The following is a 16,722-nucleotide window of genomic DNA, read 5'->3' as shown; positions in this document are numbered from 1 at the left end:
TGTGTGTGTGTGTGTGTGTGTGTGTGTAGGTAGGTGTGTGTGTGTGTGTGTGTGTGTGTGTGTGTGTAGGTAGGTGTGTGTGTGTAGGTAGGTGTGTGTGTGTGTGTGTGTGTAGGTGTGTGTGTGTGTGTGTGTAGGTAGGTGTGTGTGTGTGTGTAGGTAGGTGTGTGTGTGTGTGTGTGTGTAGGTAGGTGTGTGTGTGTGTGTAGGTAGGTGTGTGTGTGTGTGTGTGTGTGTGTGTGTGTAGGTAGGTAGGTGTGCGTGTGTGTGTGTGTGTAGGTGTGCGTGTGTGTGTGTGTAGGTGTGTGTGTGTGTGTAGGTAGGTGTGTGTGTGTGTAGGTAGGTGTGTGTGTGTGTGTGTAGGTGTGTGTGTGTAGGTGTGTGTGTGTGTGTGTGTGTGTGTGTGTGTGTGTGTGTGTGTGTGTGTGTGTGTGTAGGTAGGTGTGTGTAGGTGTGTGTGTGTGTGTGTGTGTAGGTGTGTGTGTGTGTAGGGGTGTGTGTGTGTGTGTGTAGGGGTGTGTGTGTGTGTGTGTGTGTGTAGGGGTGTGTGTGTGTGTAGGTAGGTGTGTGTGTGTGTAGGTGTGTGTGTGTGTGTGTGTGTAGGTAGGGGTGTGTGTGTGTGTGTGTGTGTAGGTAGGTGTGTGTGTGTGTGTGTGTAGGTGTGTGTGTAGGTAGGTAGGTAGGTAGGTAGGTAGGTGTGTGTGTGTGTGTGGGGGGGGGGGGGGGGTAGGTGTGTGTGTGTGTGTGTGTATGTGTAGGTAGGTGTGTGTGTGTGTGTGTGTGTGTGTGTGTGTGTGTAGGTAGGTGTGTGTGTGTGTGTGTAGGTAGGCGTGTGTAGGTGTGTGTGTGTGCAGGTGTGTGTAGGTGTGTGTGTGCTTGCAGTGGGGCACAGTAAAACAAATAACCCCTGTCCTATTCAGACAGCACCATGCTTCATGTCAAGAGCACTGCCGGTCAAGAGCAAAGGTACCTGAAGTGACATCCATGTGTTATAATTATTCAGTATTTATATAGCTCTGACATCTTCCGCAGCACTTTACAGAGTACAGTACTATATATACTAAACTAGCGTATAAGCCAAGTTTTTGACTCCTAAAAAAATGGCCAAAAATTGGGGGTCTCCAATAATAATAATAATTCTAACATTTGTATAGCGCTTTTTTCCTGCTGGACTCAAAGTGATGCTCAAGAACTCCGACTCCGTACTAAATAGGTATGGACCCTAGCCAGTGTTGCTTCAGCACTTATCTGATGAAGGGGCCCCGAAACAATTGTCATGCTGTGTATCTGACATGTGATGGATTAATAAAAGACTTTCTTGCTCTACTGAGAAGCTGGTGTGCGAGCCCACTCTTCAACCTCACTAGCCAGTGTTGCTTATCTTAGAGCAGAGAGGAAGTTCTCAGTTTAGGTCGGCTTTTAACACTTAAAGAGAACCCGAGGTGGGTTTGAAGAATATTATCTGCATACAGAGGCTGGATCTGCCTATACAGCCCAGCCTCTGTTGCTATTCCAAACCCCCCTAAGGTCCCCCTGCACTCTGCAATCCCTCATAAATCACAGCCATGCTGCTGACAAACAGCTTGTCAGAGCTGGCTGTGTTTATCTCTATAGTGTCAGTCTGCTGCTCTCCCCGCCTCCTCCAGAACTCCAGTCCCCGCCTGTATCCCTTCCCTCCCTGCTGATTGGAGGGAAGGGACGGGGGCAGGGACCGGAGCTATGCAGGAGGCGGGGGAGCAGCTGAGACTGACACTACAGATGTAAATACAGCCTCACAGCAGGGCTGTGATTTATGAGGGATTGCAGAGTGCAGGGGGACCTTAGTGGGGTTTGGGATAGCAACAGAGGCTGGGCTGTATAGGCAGATCCAGCCTCTGTATGCAGATAACATTCTTTAAACACACCTCGGGTTCTCTTTAAATAAGAAAACTATGCCATACCACAAACCACACCATGCTTTAACAGCACTTAGCCTGACACTATTGTTAAATATACGGTACTATAAACCTCAATAAATGGTTATCAGTAGTTACAGTAAGTGCTGAAATCTTGGACCACAGTTTCCTGAATTGCAGACAAGCTGCAGTTCATTCTTCACTCTGCTTCTAACAGCTTCCACTGCACAAGGCTTATCCACCTAATGCGGGTTAACGCTTTCCAAGGATTACTAATAATAAGCCAATTTATGCCAACGAGGGAAAAAGTGTCTGTGCTGCCAATGGCAACCAAATTCTAGCAGTGTCCTGCTGCAGGTGACAGGATGAGTGCACAGAACTGCAGGGGGCCACACACAGCTTCATCAGCAATGCTGCAAAAACAAACTGCAGAGATAGTGGAGCAGTCTGCTCACAGCAACCAATCAGAATCTTCATTTTATTCAAAGGCTGAAACCTGTGTTCCTGCCCAGCACTGCCCCTCCCACCTGCACCCTAAGGATGGATGACACTGGAAACAGTGCCAAGAGACAACTCAGCATGATACAAGTGAGTCTGCTTTTCTGTAAAGCTTGGCAGCAGTAGTTCAGCATCAGAGCTGTTAAAGAGGAGCTGTTAGCCGTACTATCTCAGAAAAAAAAAAAAACACAATATATTAGTAGATAAATACTTGCTCTACTTACATAACATATGTATTGTTGTCACGTTTTGATTTTAGTGATTTTTCTACAGTAAAAAAAGAAAATCCTTAGCATTCCCCATTTTAAGTGTGGCTATTCTGAAGCCAATTCTGATGTCATTTCCTCCCTTACTCTCCTCTGCCTGATTTGCCTGTCCTGCGCTATAGAAAGCGCATTGTTACAGCATGAGAAATATTGGCCAATCAGAGAGGAACAGAGGTGTGGGAGGGGAAAACAGGAGGGAAAGAGGCTTCAGCCAATCAGGCTGCATTAGTTAAGTCTAAGGGGAAAGTAGAGAAGCAAAAAAGGACAACCCAGCATGCCCTGCAATTTCCTTTTTGTGTATCAAATGTTGTGTGTACCAAATAAGAGTCAGGTAAACTGGGGAATGATAATTTATCAACAGGAAAAGTAATAGTGATTTTAACTTTTGGATTGCCTTATTGCATCCACATTGTTTACCAGATTAAAAAAAAAAAAAAAAAAAGGAGAACCGATTTTTTATTTCATGCCCGACAGTTACTCTTCAACCTCCCTGGCAGTCTACTAAAACCGGCAGGAGGCAGCACATTAATTTTTTATTTAAATCATGTAGCAAGCCTAGCGCTATCTACATGATAGCCGCTGTGCCGCGGCATCCCCCCTCCCCTTCCGATCGCCTCCTACGATGAGAGCAAACAGGAAATCCCGTTCAGAACGGGATTTCCTGTTTGGCTTCCCCGATTAGGATGACGTCATCCACGTCATGGCACACGTGGGAGTCCCGATCCACCCCTTAGCGCTGCCTGGCGCTGATAGGCCAGGCTGCGCAAGGGGTCTGGGGGGGGCGAATCGGCGCAGAGCAGCGGCGATCGGTATGTTGGCTGATGGTGTAATGGTTAAGGGCTCTGCCTCTGACACAGGAGACCAGGGTTCGATTCTCGGCTCTGCCTGTTCAGTAAGCCAGCACTAATTCAGTAGGAGACCTTTGGCAAGTCTCCCTTACACTGCTACTGCCAATAGAGCGCGCCCTAGTGGCTGCTGCTCTGCTCTGGCGCTTTGAGTCCGCAAGGAGAAAAGCGCAATATAAATGTTATTTGTCTTGTCTTGTCTTGTGTATGTACACGCAGCTAGCAAAGTGCTAGCTGCGTGTACCACAAAAAAAAAAAAAAAAAAAAAAATTCAAATCGGCCCACCAGAGCCTGAGAAATCCTCTGCAGCGGCATAGCCCGATCTCATTTCGGGCTTACCGCCAGGGAAGTTAAGCTGAATACTCACCTCGTGACCCATGAAGATGGTTTCCAGCAAAGTCTCACGGTGACGAGCGCTCGCTGATTCATCCCTCTGGTGGCGGGTATATGCAACTGCACACGATGGGCACAAACAAGAGATCACGCAATTGCAGTACTTTGCATGAGAGTCGATCTGCCATGACAGTCATTATCGCCACACGTCGCTGGGTGCCATTCCCGTAATCATCATCATTTTGCAAGCGTTTTCTGCTATACGGCAAAACGCATGCTAATCAAACAAGTCAGCTCCCTGCCTCAAAGTGTTAGAGGCAGCGGATCAGCAGGACAGCCAGGTAATCTGCATTGTTTAAAAGGAAATGTCAGCCTCTCACTTCAGGTATGCTTTAAATGCTTAAAGAACAAGTCACACACATGCTAACCTAGAAATAAAAAAACACGTATATAAGTAGATAAATCCTAGTTCTACTTACATAACAGATGTATTGTGCTATCCACGTAATGATTCCTGTGAATTTTATAAAGGAAAAGCAGAAAATCCTATTCAAGGCAGTGGCCATCTTGCCAAGCTAATGCTGACGTCATATCCTCTCTCATAAAAACGCCACTTTTTATGTAACAGTTACCTTCAGCAGTATCGCCCTAACTAAAACGCTGGTTTAAAACCAGCGATCTGCCCCGGGGATGCTGCGTTTTAGTTAGCTACTGCTGAAGGTAACGGTTACATAAAAAGTGGCATTTTATGAGACTTCAGAGTCTCTTTAAAGGGGTTCTGTGGGGGTTCCTGAGGAGAAAAACTGCCACTTACCTGGGGCTTCTATCAGCCACCTGCAGTGGTAATGTCCCACGCCGTCGTCCTCCCATCCGCCGTTCCCCGCAGCCGGCACCGGTCTATTATTCGGCTGTCACACAGACGAATAATGCGCGTTGCCGCGCCTCCGCTCGCGTCATCTGAGGCTTACTGCGCAGGCGCAGTACAACGGAGCCTTGTACTGCGCTTGCGCAGTAAGCTTCCGATGACGCAGGCGGAAGCGAGCGGGTGCGCGGCCACTGTAGCGCAGCAGCAGTTGGATTCCATGCCGCGCTAGACCGGGGCCGGCGGCGGAGAACGGCAGATGGGAGGACGCCGCCGTGGGACATTACCGCTGCAGGGGGCTGATAGACGCCCAAGGTAAGTGTCTGTTTTCCTCCTTAATAACCCGTAACAGAACTCCTTTAAGTGATACACAATATACAGTAGTCAAGTGAAGGCATCTGTTGGTAGACATGGCTGTCACTCTGCACGTTTGTTTAATCTTATATTATGCATACACACATCTAATTTTGATCACTGACCAATTTTACCGCCTCCATGTAGTAGGAAACAGATTTTGAAAACTATGAACAGATTGTACTGTATATGTCCTACTACATGGAGGTTGTAACACTGGGCAATGAAGTTGGATGAGTGTACCAGGCTTTATAGTGATCTCATCTATCAAGCTCTGTGCAAGCAAATATGACGCCTGGAGCTTTACCAGAATGCGAACTTGTAGACATCCAGTTTTTGGTGCAGTGCTGGCCATTTGACAAGCGCTCAGAAGCGCTCCTGGTGTGCACCAGCCCTAATGCTGGATACACACCATGAGTTTCCGCGTCGCACGCGGCCGTCGATACGCGTCGATTCGATTATTTCCGAACATTTCCGAACGAATTTCGATGATTTTTAGGTCGAATGCCATGTAAAGTATGGCAAATCGACCTAACGATCGAAGCTTCAATCGGACAGGTCGGAAATAATCGAATCGACGCGTATCGACGGCCGCATCGAAAACGCATGGTGTGTATCCAGCATAATGCTGGGAATACACCGTTCCTTTTTAAGCTGATACGATGGTTCGATAGATCATTTCCGACATGTCCGATCTCGCTTTCGATTCTTTGGGCGCTCGTCATCTGATAGAAGTGAATGGAAAAAGATAAAAAAACCGAGAGGAAGATAAGAATCGAGAGCTGAATCGAGCAGCAAAAACGATCGAGAGCAGAAACGCCCGGCAGGACTGAACCGTGTATTCCCAGCATTAGAGAGAAGTGATCACTGCATCCCACTGCACTTCACCACAGATCATTTCTACAAGGCCTTGCTTACAAAAAACTACCAATCCCACTAGCAAATTATACATCATGAAACTTTTGAAACTTGTGTTCTAAAAACGTATTTTTTGCAGAGCAGACTAAATTTAGTCCATCACACCATGAAATGAAATCATACTTTCACACCAAATAACCTTTGAAGACCAGTTTAATGTGCACAAGATGAGTTCTAAATGTGTAATGAGACCCTATTGGGCTTTTTGATCTTCATGTGATGGTTATTGGGTGTGGTGTTATCCAGAAACGTGTGGTCTGAGAATGGGGACATCAGTGGGATCCCAATATTAAAGTGTGGTGCAAACATCTTGGCACCAATCTGGAAGCTGCACGGTTTGCTCATGTGGAGAAAGCTGCAAGTTGCTAAGCTACTTTGCAGGTGTCCAACCAAGGCAGCTGTTGTGCTACTTGTAGGCCAAAGAGACTACTAGGCTGTGACTCGGCTTGTGCGTAACATTGCCTTTACCAGGGCAGCTAAGCGTCAGGCAGCCTACTGGGCCAATCAAAGTGCGGGCATCACGACCTATGAAGCTACTGGACCCGACGGGGAACAGGGCGGAATGAGTGGAGCAGCAGTTATGTGAATGGAGCATGCAAAAGTTACCAGCGCACGCTGTGCTGCACTACCGTGTGCACAACTCGTGCACCTCACATTAAGCTGCGCAGCATAATGAATCAACCCCTTCAGTGTTCTCCCCAGAATTTTTTTCCAGCCGGGTGACATGAAAAAATAGCCGGTTGGGGCGGGATGAGAGAATGCAGTATCAACACTTCTCTGCACAACTCTGCTTACAGCAGCGAAGGAGGAGGGCCAATGACAGCCGGGTGCTCACCAAAACTAGCCGGGTGGACCACCCGGCTAAAAGAGCCTGGGGAGAACACTGCCCATAGAGTGCTAAAATATATGAACTACTGACTCTTTTTAGCTACCCGCTGATCTCAGAAGCCCAGTTCTCTGCCAGGAAAGTGCTATATGGCTGTAATTCTTTATGAGTGAGGGAAGCTGTAGTCCAACTGGGTCTCGACTGAAGAAAAACTGTCAGTTGCATAGCAGGTAAAAAAAAAACAACAACATATTTGTGTGCTTGGCACTGCATATACACGTCTATCTCATCATGTCATTTAAGGCTCCCTTTAAAGGACATTTGAAGTGAGAGGGATATGTAGGCTGCCATATTTATTGTGGGGTGTGGTGGATCCCAGTGTTAACCACTTTGCATCCAGACCTTGTTTCCTACTTATGCAATTTTGTTTTCTATGAATTTTAATGGGAAACAATTGAAAAAAAACACATTTCTAAGTTTTTACCAAATTCAGTTTAAAAATAAAAAGTGCTACTGTAGATAAAAAAAAAAAAAAAAAAATAAAAAAAAATTTTGTTTGGCTATTCTTACCGCTTATCACAAAACTTAGATTATGTTCCTGTCACAATTTATGGTGAAGATATTTGATTCTGAACTAATGCTGCAGAGTGTATTTTTCACTATGAACTGAGAAAATAAAAGTATTTTAAATGGGAAAAATCAACCTCATTAGCTCAGGAAACATATATTCCCGTTCACCAATTAGTGCTGCATCAGATAGTGCCAGAAATGTGCACAGGAGCAAGCCCAATCCTGCACAGCACTGCTTCTGCTACGAGACGTATATCTACTGATTTGTGGCTTATACTGTATATATACTGATATACTGTAGTGGAGGATAAAGTGGTTAAATGACGAGGATGGAAACCGACAGCCACTGGTCTTTAAAATGGCAAATTGCACATGCACTGAAAATTTAAAAGAATAAAAAAGTACTTTTCCACAGGGCTGGGGAGTCAGAGTACTTATTGGGTACCTGAAGTTGGGCCTAGTGCACACCAGAGCGGTTCGGCTGCGGTTTGCGATCCGCTTGCGGGTGCGGATCCGCTAGGGTAATGTATTTCAATGGGCTGGTGCACACCAGAGCGGGAGGCGTTTTGCAGAAACGCATACTCCCGGGCTGCTGCAGATTTTGGATTGCGGATGCGTTTCTGCCTCAAAGTATAGGAAAAACGCCAACCGCTCTGAAAAACGGCACTTCAGAGCGGTTTGCCAGGCGTTTTTTGTTACAGTAGCTGTTCAGTAACAGCTTTACTGTAACAATACATGAAATGTACTACACCAAAAAAGCTTCACAAAACCGCAAAATGCTAGGTGAAACGCTACAGAAAAAGAAGAAAAAGAGTTTCAAAATCTGCTAGCATTTTGCGGATCTGCTAGCGTTTTTTGGTGTGCACCAGGCCATAGAGTCGAGATTTCATAGACGTTGGAGACGGAGTCGGATGAGTTTTGTACCCACTTCATAGCCCTCCTTTTCCACATAAGAGAAAATATTTGGAGGTTTTGCTCCTTTGCCGATTGGTTGGCATTTTGTGTACTGGTTAGTTAGTAGCCAAAACCACAAATCTCATGCTACGTCCTTAAGCTACGTACAGACATGCGATAACGATCGTTCGTAAGCAACGACGAACGATCAATTAAGGAGAGAAATGAAAAGGTCGTTAGTAAAGAGGTGTTGAAAGTGGGAAACGATCAGATCGTTTCCGAACGAACGATGCGGAAGTGACAAACGTATGATACAGCGCATCTAGTATGCTAAACGTTATTCAGATCAATGAACCCGGAACGAACGTCATTGTTAATGGCCAGTAGGAAAGAGGAAGTTGCGTACATATATATATATATATATATATATATATATATATATATATATATATATATATATATATATATATATATATATATATATATATATATATATATATATATATATATATATATATATATATATATATATATATATATATATATATATATATATATATATATATATATATATATATATATACACACACACACACAGGGAGAGAGAGATATAGATAGATATATCTCTATCTATGTCAACATATATCTATATATCTCTATACATCTATCTACATCTATATTATATATATATATATATATATATATATATATATATATATATATATATATATATATATATATATATATATATATATATATATATATATATATATATATATATATATATATATCTATATACATCTCTCTGTCTCTCTCTCTCTCTGTCTGCGCATGTACGGTACTTAACGAACGATCGTTTTTGTAACGATCAGCATACACACGTACTTTTGCTAACGATCGTCGTTACAAAAAATCCGCCAGGACGGATTTCCAGTTTGCAACGACTTCAGTCGCTGATCGTTACCCTTAACGATCGTTAGCGGTTATTTTGTAACGATCGTCGTTATAAACGATCGTTAGTCGTTCGTTACCAACGACTTTAGTCGCATGTCTGTATGCCCCATTAGACTGTTCCAGCTAATAGGGGACAGCTGCAGCCCTAACCATAGCAAATACGGTAATCAGGATGCATCTGGTGAGTCTCTGTAACGTGTGGTTCTGCACAGTCACAGAGCGCAGACAGAGAGAGCTGCTGATAGTTCTGCTTCCACCGGCCTCGCTCTGCTCTTCCTGCACATCACAAAGGGCACGGCCTTCAGATTCACAGGCAGCTTAATATAACAGCTACTCCCAAATAGTCCCAGCAATGTCATCCTCTGACTTCCTCCCTATTAATAGACAGGAATGTTACTACTCTCCAGTTGACTTCTACCATCATACGCGATTCTCTCTCTCAATGCTTGTGCACAGGACAAGAATCTTGCCCATAGATCACGCCCATAGCGGGGAGATGCATAAATGTCAGTATGGGACCCCAAAATGTCACTGGTATTTCCTCACCGCTCAGCTGAGGATAGCCATCAACTACAGGGACAGACTGGACATCGCCTGTCACTATGCCTGAGGCCCCTTTCACAGTGGGAAAGACTGGACTATCAACCACAGGGACAGACTGGACATCGCCTGTCACTATGCCTGAGGGCCCTTTCACAGTGGGACAGACTGGACTATCAACCACAGGGACAGACTGGACATCGCCTGTCACCATGCCTGAGGCCCCTTTCACAGTGGGAAAGACTGGACTATCAACCACAGGGACAGACTGGACATCGCCTCTCACCATGCCTGAGGCCCCTTTCACAGTTTGGAGTTTTTACCGCAGGGTAACGCTAAGGCAATGAAAACCTATGGGGCACATAGCAGACCTAATGTGGTGTGACGCGCCGGACGTACCCAATTTACTGCAACGGCGCGTTATCGGCGACTGCAAGTTAACTCTATGGCGCCGCAGATATTTTAAACAGTTTCATGTTCGTGTCAGCATCGCGCATGCGCGGAAGCGTATTTTGTAGTACACTTCCGTGCACTTCTCATTTCCGCCACAGGAAGTGAGCCTCACCTCTGGCTTGGCTAGCAGCCAGATTAGAGATTGCCACGAGAATACCTAAAGGCTGATTTTAACATTGTGGTGTAATGATCTGATCGCGCCGCATCTATAACGCCGGTTAGCAGTGTGAAACCGGCCTAAAAAGGTATGTACAGAGGTCATATGATCCAGCATGGCCAAAATGATCACACAGGATTTTTTAGGCCAACCGTCTGATGTCTGGGAGGGCCTAGCCCCTCCACCTTCCCGCACATGTCGAGGTATGGACGACAATGGCCCACAGCAGGAATTTTGGCAGATGGCTTAGTTCCCAGGAGCAGCTGGGAGTCAACAGCAAGACAGGATACAGAGACTAACCCTTGAATGGTTGGAAAATATCCCTCCCTTTAATTATTGAGAATCATGCTGAGGGGGGAAAAAAAAAATAAAAATCAAACCATGTGTTCTGTGTGGCAGATATTGTGCTAAAAATCCTCCCACAGTGTGATGTCATGACCATGGTCCTGAACGTTTGCTGGCTGTGAACCCCATTGCATTGTGGGAAATAATAGATTTTTACAACTACCAAGCAAGCAGTATCTCCCTCTGTACATAGAACTCTCAGTAATGAACATTCCGTACTGATCACCTGGCAGAACTAAAGATGTCGCCATGTGATAAATATCAAACTGTAAATCATGGAGAGGAAAGATTTTACAATGGGCAAAAACTATAAATGAATACTGCAAAAAAAAAAAAAAAAATCCATTTTATTCATGGTTATTTTCACTACAAATACTCTTTACGGACCTGGCCTGCTTTACTGATCCAATACAGTTTTTGTATTGCTTATATTAGCAACTGGTTTTGTTAAATATCATAAAAACTAGATCAGCTATGAAACAAATACAGTATATATAAAAAAAAAAAAAACCTGACTTGGCTTTGCTACAAAGCAAACAGCAGAAGATGTACGGACAACATGCAAATAAGGCTGCTGCCACGTGCATTCATCATTCTGAACTTTATATACAAATAAGCTTTATGAACAGTCACACTGACGTTAAAGAGGAACTCCAGTCAAAATAATGTAGTGAAAAAAGTGCTTCATTTTTACAATAATTATGTATAAATGATTATTCAGTGTTTGCTTATTGTAAAAACTTTTCTCTCCCAGATTCACATTCTAACATGTATTACATGGTGACATTGTTACTGTGGGCAGGTTATGTAGCTGCTCCTAGCTGTTTTGGCTGTTAGAGACAGCTGTAAACAGCTAATTCCTGTCTGTGAACATTGTTACATTGTGGCAGTTTGCCCAGAGTACCGCGGTACTCAGAGCTTCTTGTGGGAAGGGTTTCACCACAATATCAGTCATACAGCGCCCCCTGATGGTCTGTTTGTGAAAAGCATTATATTTCTCATGTAAAAGGGGGTATCAGCTACTGATTGGGATAAAGTTCAATTCTAGGTTGGAGTTTCTCTTTAATGTGGACATGATCACAAACACAACACAAAATTCTACATTCATTTTAAGCTGGTGATAAAAATGATATGGAATTTACAGTTTCGTTCAAAATTATTCAACCCCCAGTGAAATTGAGTGTTTTGTCCTTTCAACAGGACAATGATCCCAAGCATACTTGTGTGTGAGCACAGGAAAGACATTTGTGGTTATTGCATTATAAATGTTATGTTATATTTGTCTGACTTACAAGTGCCTCTTTGATTTAATTGTAAACAAGATGACTAAAATGATCAAAATCAATGTCAAACTGGCCAAAACACTCAATTTCAGTGGAGGTTGAATAATTTTGAACACAAACTGTAGGTCAGTTCCACTAACCGCAGTAACAGAGCAGCTCGAAAGCTACAAGCCACATGTAATATTTTAAAAAATCCCCGACTTCACAGAAATCCGAGAATTCAAGTCCTAGTTCAGCTTTCCATTTATTAATGCATATGATTGCGCATCGCCAATTAATTTAATGTATAATGTTTTGTGGATGTAATTGTATTTTTCCAATAAATATACTCGTACATTTTGGTGTATAAGACGACAAACCCCCCCCCCCCCCCCCCCCCCCAACTTTTCCAGTTAAAATAGAGTTTGGGATATACTCGCCATATAAGACTACCCTTCTTCCAACGCCAAATAATAATGAAGAAAACATCATATACTGGTGCTATGTATGAACAATGATTGACTGGTTGGATTGGTCAACTCTCCCTAAGTGGATTGGTCAGCTCTCCTTGTCTACCTATTTATCAGAGCGGTTTGGAAGAATAGATTGCGCTGTGCCCATAAAACATGCCTCTTTCACCCTTCCGGCCCGCCCTTGTATCCATTTACCTCCTTCTCTGCCTCTCATATCTTGCACATGTGCACCTGCGCCGCTTCACTACAGTTCTCAGCAGCGGGATCTGAGAGGCAGGAACAGAATAAGGCGCATCACCCGGCATCAGTGACACCCCGCGTATAAGATGACACGACTCTTCTGAAGATTTTCAAGGGTTACAAAAGTAGTCTTATATGCCAAATTATACAGTGTTTCACAATAACAGGCTGCGCAGAAGACTAACTGCACAGGCATAGAATCAGAGTATGATTGGGGGGGCACAGCCAAGACCACGCATGTGCAGTAAAGAGTGAATGAAGGCAACTGGGGAATTTAAGAGGATGGATACCTTTTGAAAGAAAAAAAAAAAAAAAAGGTGGGAGGACTTGTAAGTGTACATTAAAGTGAAATGCCACTGCATCGCATCAGCACAGCACAAATCAATTGGTAATTTAAGGTAAATCTTAAACGGGTGTGGGGGGAGATCTCATTAGTAGTGGGATGGCTCTGGATAGTCCAGACATTTCCCAGAGCCTCCTGCAGCCCATCATTCCCTCTAAACATATTCAATAAGAGCTTGTGGAATATGCTTCTTGTGGCCGGAGTCCTACCTGTATGTGCGCGTCCATACTGAGCATGTGCAATCACAGTCATACCAAGCTGCACCGTACAGCATTTTTCTTCATGCACGAGTGCTTCATTCTACTGGGCATGTGCGCACAGTACTAGTGCAGATTCCCAGGCTAGAAAAGTAATTCTTACAGTCAGTTTTGGACATTCAAAGATGGCTGCAAATGGAAATAGGAAAGCAACTTTCAATACTTTCATCAGCAAGTGACAAATACAAACTTCAATGGGTCATCAACACTGCGGAGAGGATCACTGGGACTCCATTGCAGGAACTGGATCTCCTCCACACATCTAGACTGAGGCCCGGGGCAAACAAATAACGCCATAACGACCCACCCCTCCCACCTTGGTAGGCGCTACTTCAGTCTCCTCCCTTCAGGTGGCAGCTACAGATCCATCCCCACAAAGACTTCTAGGCACAGGAACACCTCCTTACCCGGCTGTGGAGTGGCTACAAAAGTCATCCGACTCAAACTCTGACTCCTCAGTTTGTGAAACCACCGATTCCAAGTACCCCAAATTTCTCAGACTACACAGCCCTTGCAGGGCTATGGAATGGGTACACAAGTCTTCAACTCTGATTCCTCAGTTTATGAATCCATGAACTCTGAATCCGGATAATCAAAAATTGTCAGACTCCTCCACAGCCCAGTCAAGCAGTGCTCCTCAACTCAAACCCACCACCAACCAAACTCCCTAGCCTCCAACAACCTGTATCCCCGAACCTACGCCTAATGTAATCTAGGTCTGTAAATCTGTGTCCGATATACTGCACTACTGTAATAATCTATGTCTGGAAATTTGCACAACTGCCAATACCTGTGTGTACCAAGAGCAACTCCAGGTATAACTTCAGTCATATTTGGCTAAATAAAGCAGATTCTGAACAACATAGAACAATTTCTCAGCTCTTATACAATCTTACAGTACAGACTGAACAAGACTGGAACTAAACTTAAACAGACCAACCAACATCTAACAAACCATTAAAATGTCATGAAACTTATTAAATGTGTTGTATAAAACCACAGAAAGTACCAACATACAAGCCCTAGAGGTATAGTGACTCTTATTGAAATTATGCTGCCTGCAATTACTGTAACAAGTCAACCAGCAGGCCTGTGGAGTCGGAGTCAATTTTGGGTACCTGAATTGGAATCCGTTTCATAAACTGAGGAGTCTGATGATTTTTGTAACAACTCTAGTCCTGTCAACTAGTCCCTGGTGTGACCAGCGCTCGCCTATGGTGGAGCCATGAATGCAAGAGTGATCTCCGGTAATCTGGACACACACACACAGTTTTTTGTTTTTATAGCATGTGTAGCATACCACAACTCACATACTCCACTCATGGTTATATACCCTGACATGGAGATAATCAGAGCACACAGTTGTAGACATTCACTTGTTGACTATTTCCCGAACATCACTGGACTCTTCATCCTGGTCACACTGGAGCAATGTCACGCCAGCAACCAGCCTAATGTGTGAAGCCACTATCCACATTCATTCTGCCTACAAGTCTTGCTTGTTGTCATCTGCTGTAGCTCTGTGTTGGTGCCACCTGCCACTAAAGAACTACAGGTCACCATCCTGACTTCCTAAAATATTCCTCACTGTAATGTTGTACCTCTGGCTATGAGGGCTGTGGAGTCGGAGTAACTTTTGGGTACCTGGTGTTGGAGTCAGAGATTTTGTAAACTGAGGAGTCGGATGATTTTTGTACAAACTGCACAGCCCTTGTAAGTTTTGGGGCCCGTTTCCACTCCAGGGCAGCCACGGTCACATGGGCTCTCGATCTTAGGCTTAGTTTTAGCATAGTTTAGCTTAGTTGTAGGTTAGTTTTAGCTTAGTTACTGTAGTTTTTAGTTACTTACTGTTTCTTTTCTTCCTGCGTGTTTTAGCTGTACTAGTATAATTGAATTTAGTTTTAGCTTAACTTCACCCCGGCGCTGCAGCACTGCTCCTACCTGGCGGCCTGATAGCCTTCCGGGACCGCTCACGTGCTGCCCAGCTGACTCTCCACCAGTGATCAACCAAGGGAGCTCGCGAACTCTGCCTCACCCGACAGGGGCTCCACGGACTACTGCAGAGGACTGCTCCACCTGAGGACTCCAGTGCCCACTCAGAGAACTGTGCCGCCCCACCAGGAATCACCATCAAACAGCCCCGGGATCTGCTGCCACCCGGACAGCATCTACCACCCTCCGGTCACGATCACCCGCATCGGCGAGGACACCATCTCCTCCACAGGGCCACCCACGTGTTCGCTGGCCTCCATCCTCAGGGGCACCCACGTGCTTGCTGGCCTCCATCTTGGCCTCCACATGCCGAGGAGCGCTCCACCGAGGACTCCATCGCTCCGTCAGAAGCCACGCTGCCCCACCGCTTCACAGGAGAACGACCACCCACGTGTTGCCTGCATGCCGCACCACCGAGTCACTGCCCGACATCATCCGAGTCTCCTCTGGACTGCCAGGAGCAAGCGGCACTGCTCTTCCCAGGGCCTCTATCGCTCCCCCGGACCACACATCTGCTGACTGGCGCCGCTCTGCTGCTTCACTGGAGACAGCCACGGGAGCCCAGGAGCACTGCTATTACCCTGCCTTGCCATTCGCAGGGGACAGCAGCGGCTGCCGCTATCCCCTGCAGTAGGACCCATCTCTGCTCTCCACTGCCGCTGGACTACAAACTCCACGTGCTCAGCACGTGGGAGGCCTCTGCCATCCCGAACGCCGCTGCTGCCAGGGACACGCACCGATGAGCTCCCTCACCACCCACCCACGGAGGGAAGGGTCTCCGCCGCCTGCCACTGGCTGCTCCACTCTGCCGGGACCCTTCCACGGGGACTGCCACTTACTGCTGGATTGTTGATGCACTCCCTGCTCACCTAGGCCACCCACGTGGAGAGCTGCCCACTGTCTGCCACCCGTACTAGGAAGAGACTCACTACCTGCCTTACTGCTCCAGCATTGCGGGGAGTGAGGAAGAGAAGGGGCATCCCTGTTGGACCCCAGATGAGCCAGGTCCTTGGTCCTCCCAACAGTCCCCCCTGCTCGAACTAGACCCATCTATGGCTATATGGTGAGATCTATTACCACTTTATCTGCCTATTTCTGCTATAAACTGCTGCCTGTATAATTGCCACAAACTACTGCCCTTTGAACTTGCCTGCGCATCTAATGATCCACATAACTGCTATGATCCAGGATTCTGTGCCTGTACAACTGCTTAGCTGCTATTAACCTCCACTACTGCATACCACTGCCTAGATAACCGCTGCATATTATGATCTACTGCCCGCACGTCTGCCTTGAACTGTGAACCTCTGCTGGCATAATTGCTACAACCTAAACTGCTGATCTATTGCTGCATAAACTGCTACATACCTCACCTATTGCTTGAACTATTGCTGGAACTGTTGCTGCATAACTGCTATGTCTCCTGAGCTATTGCCTGCATAACT

At 45.4% G+C, this 16,722-nt stretch overlaps 1 protein-coding gene across 1 annotated transcript in view; it reads right to left on the bottom strand.

Annotated features, from left to right (window-relative positions):
• The window catches only part of RDX (radixin), a 139,597-nt gene that overhangs the window by 85,079 nt on the left and 37,796 nt on the right, over positions 1-16,722 (bottom strand). The window lies entirely within an intron of this gene.

This window comes from Hyperolius riggenbachi, chromosome 2 (genome assembly GCF_040937935.1).
Source record: "Hyperolius riggenbachi isolate aHypRig1 chromosome 2, aHypRig1.pri, whole genome shotgun sequence".
NCBI lineage: Eukaryota > Metazoa > Chordata > Amphibia > Anura > Hyperoliidae > Hyperolius > Hyperolius riggenbachi.
The sequence above is the reverse complement of the archived record's forward strand: the minus strand, read 5'-3'. Positions and strand labels throughout refer to the sequence as shown.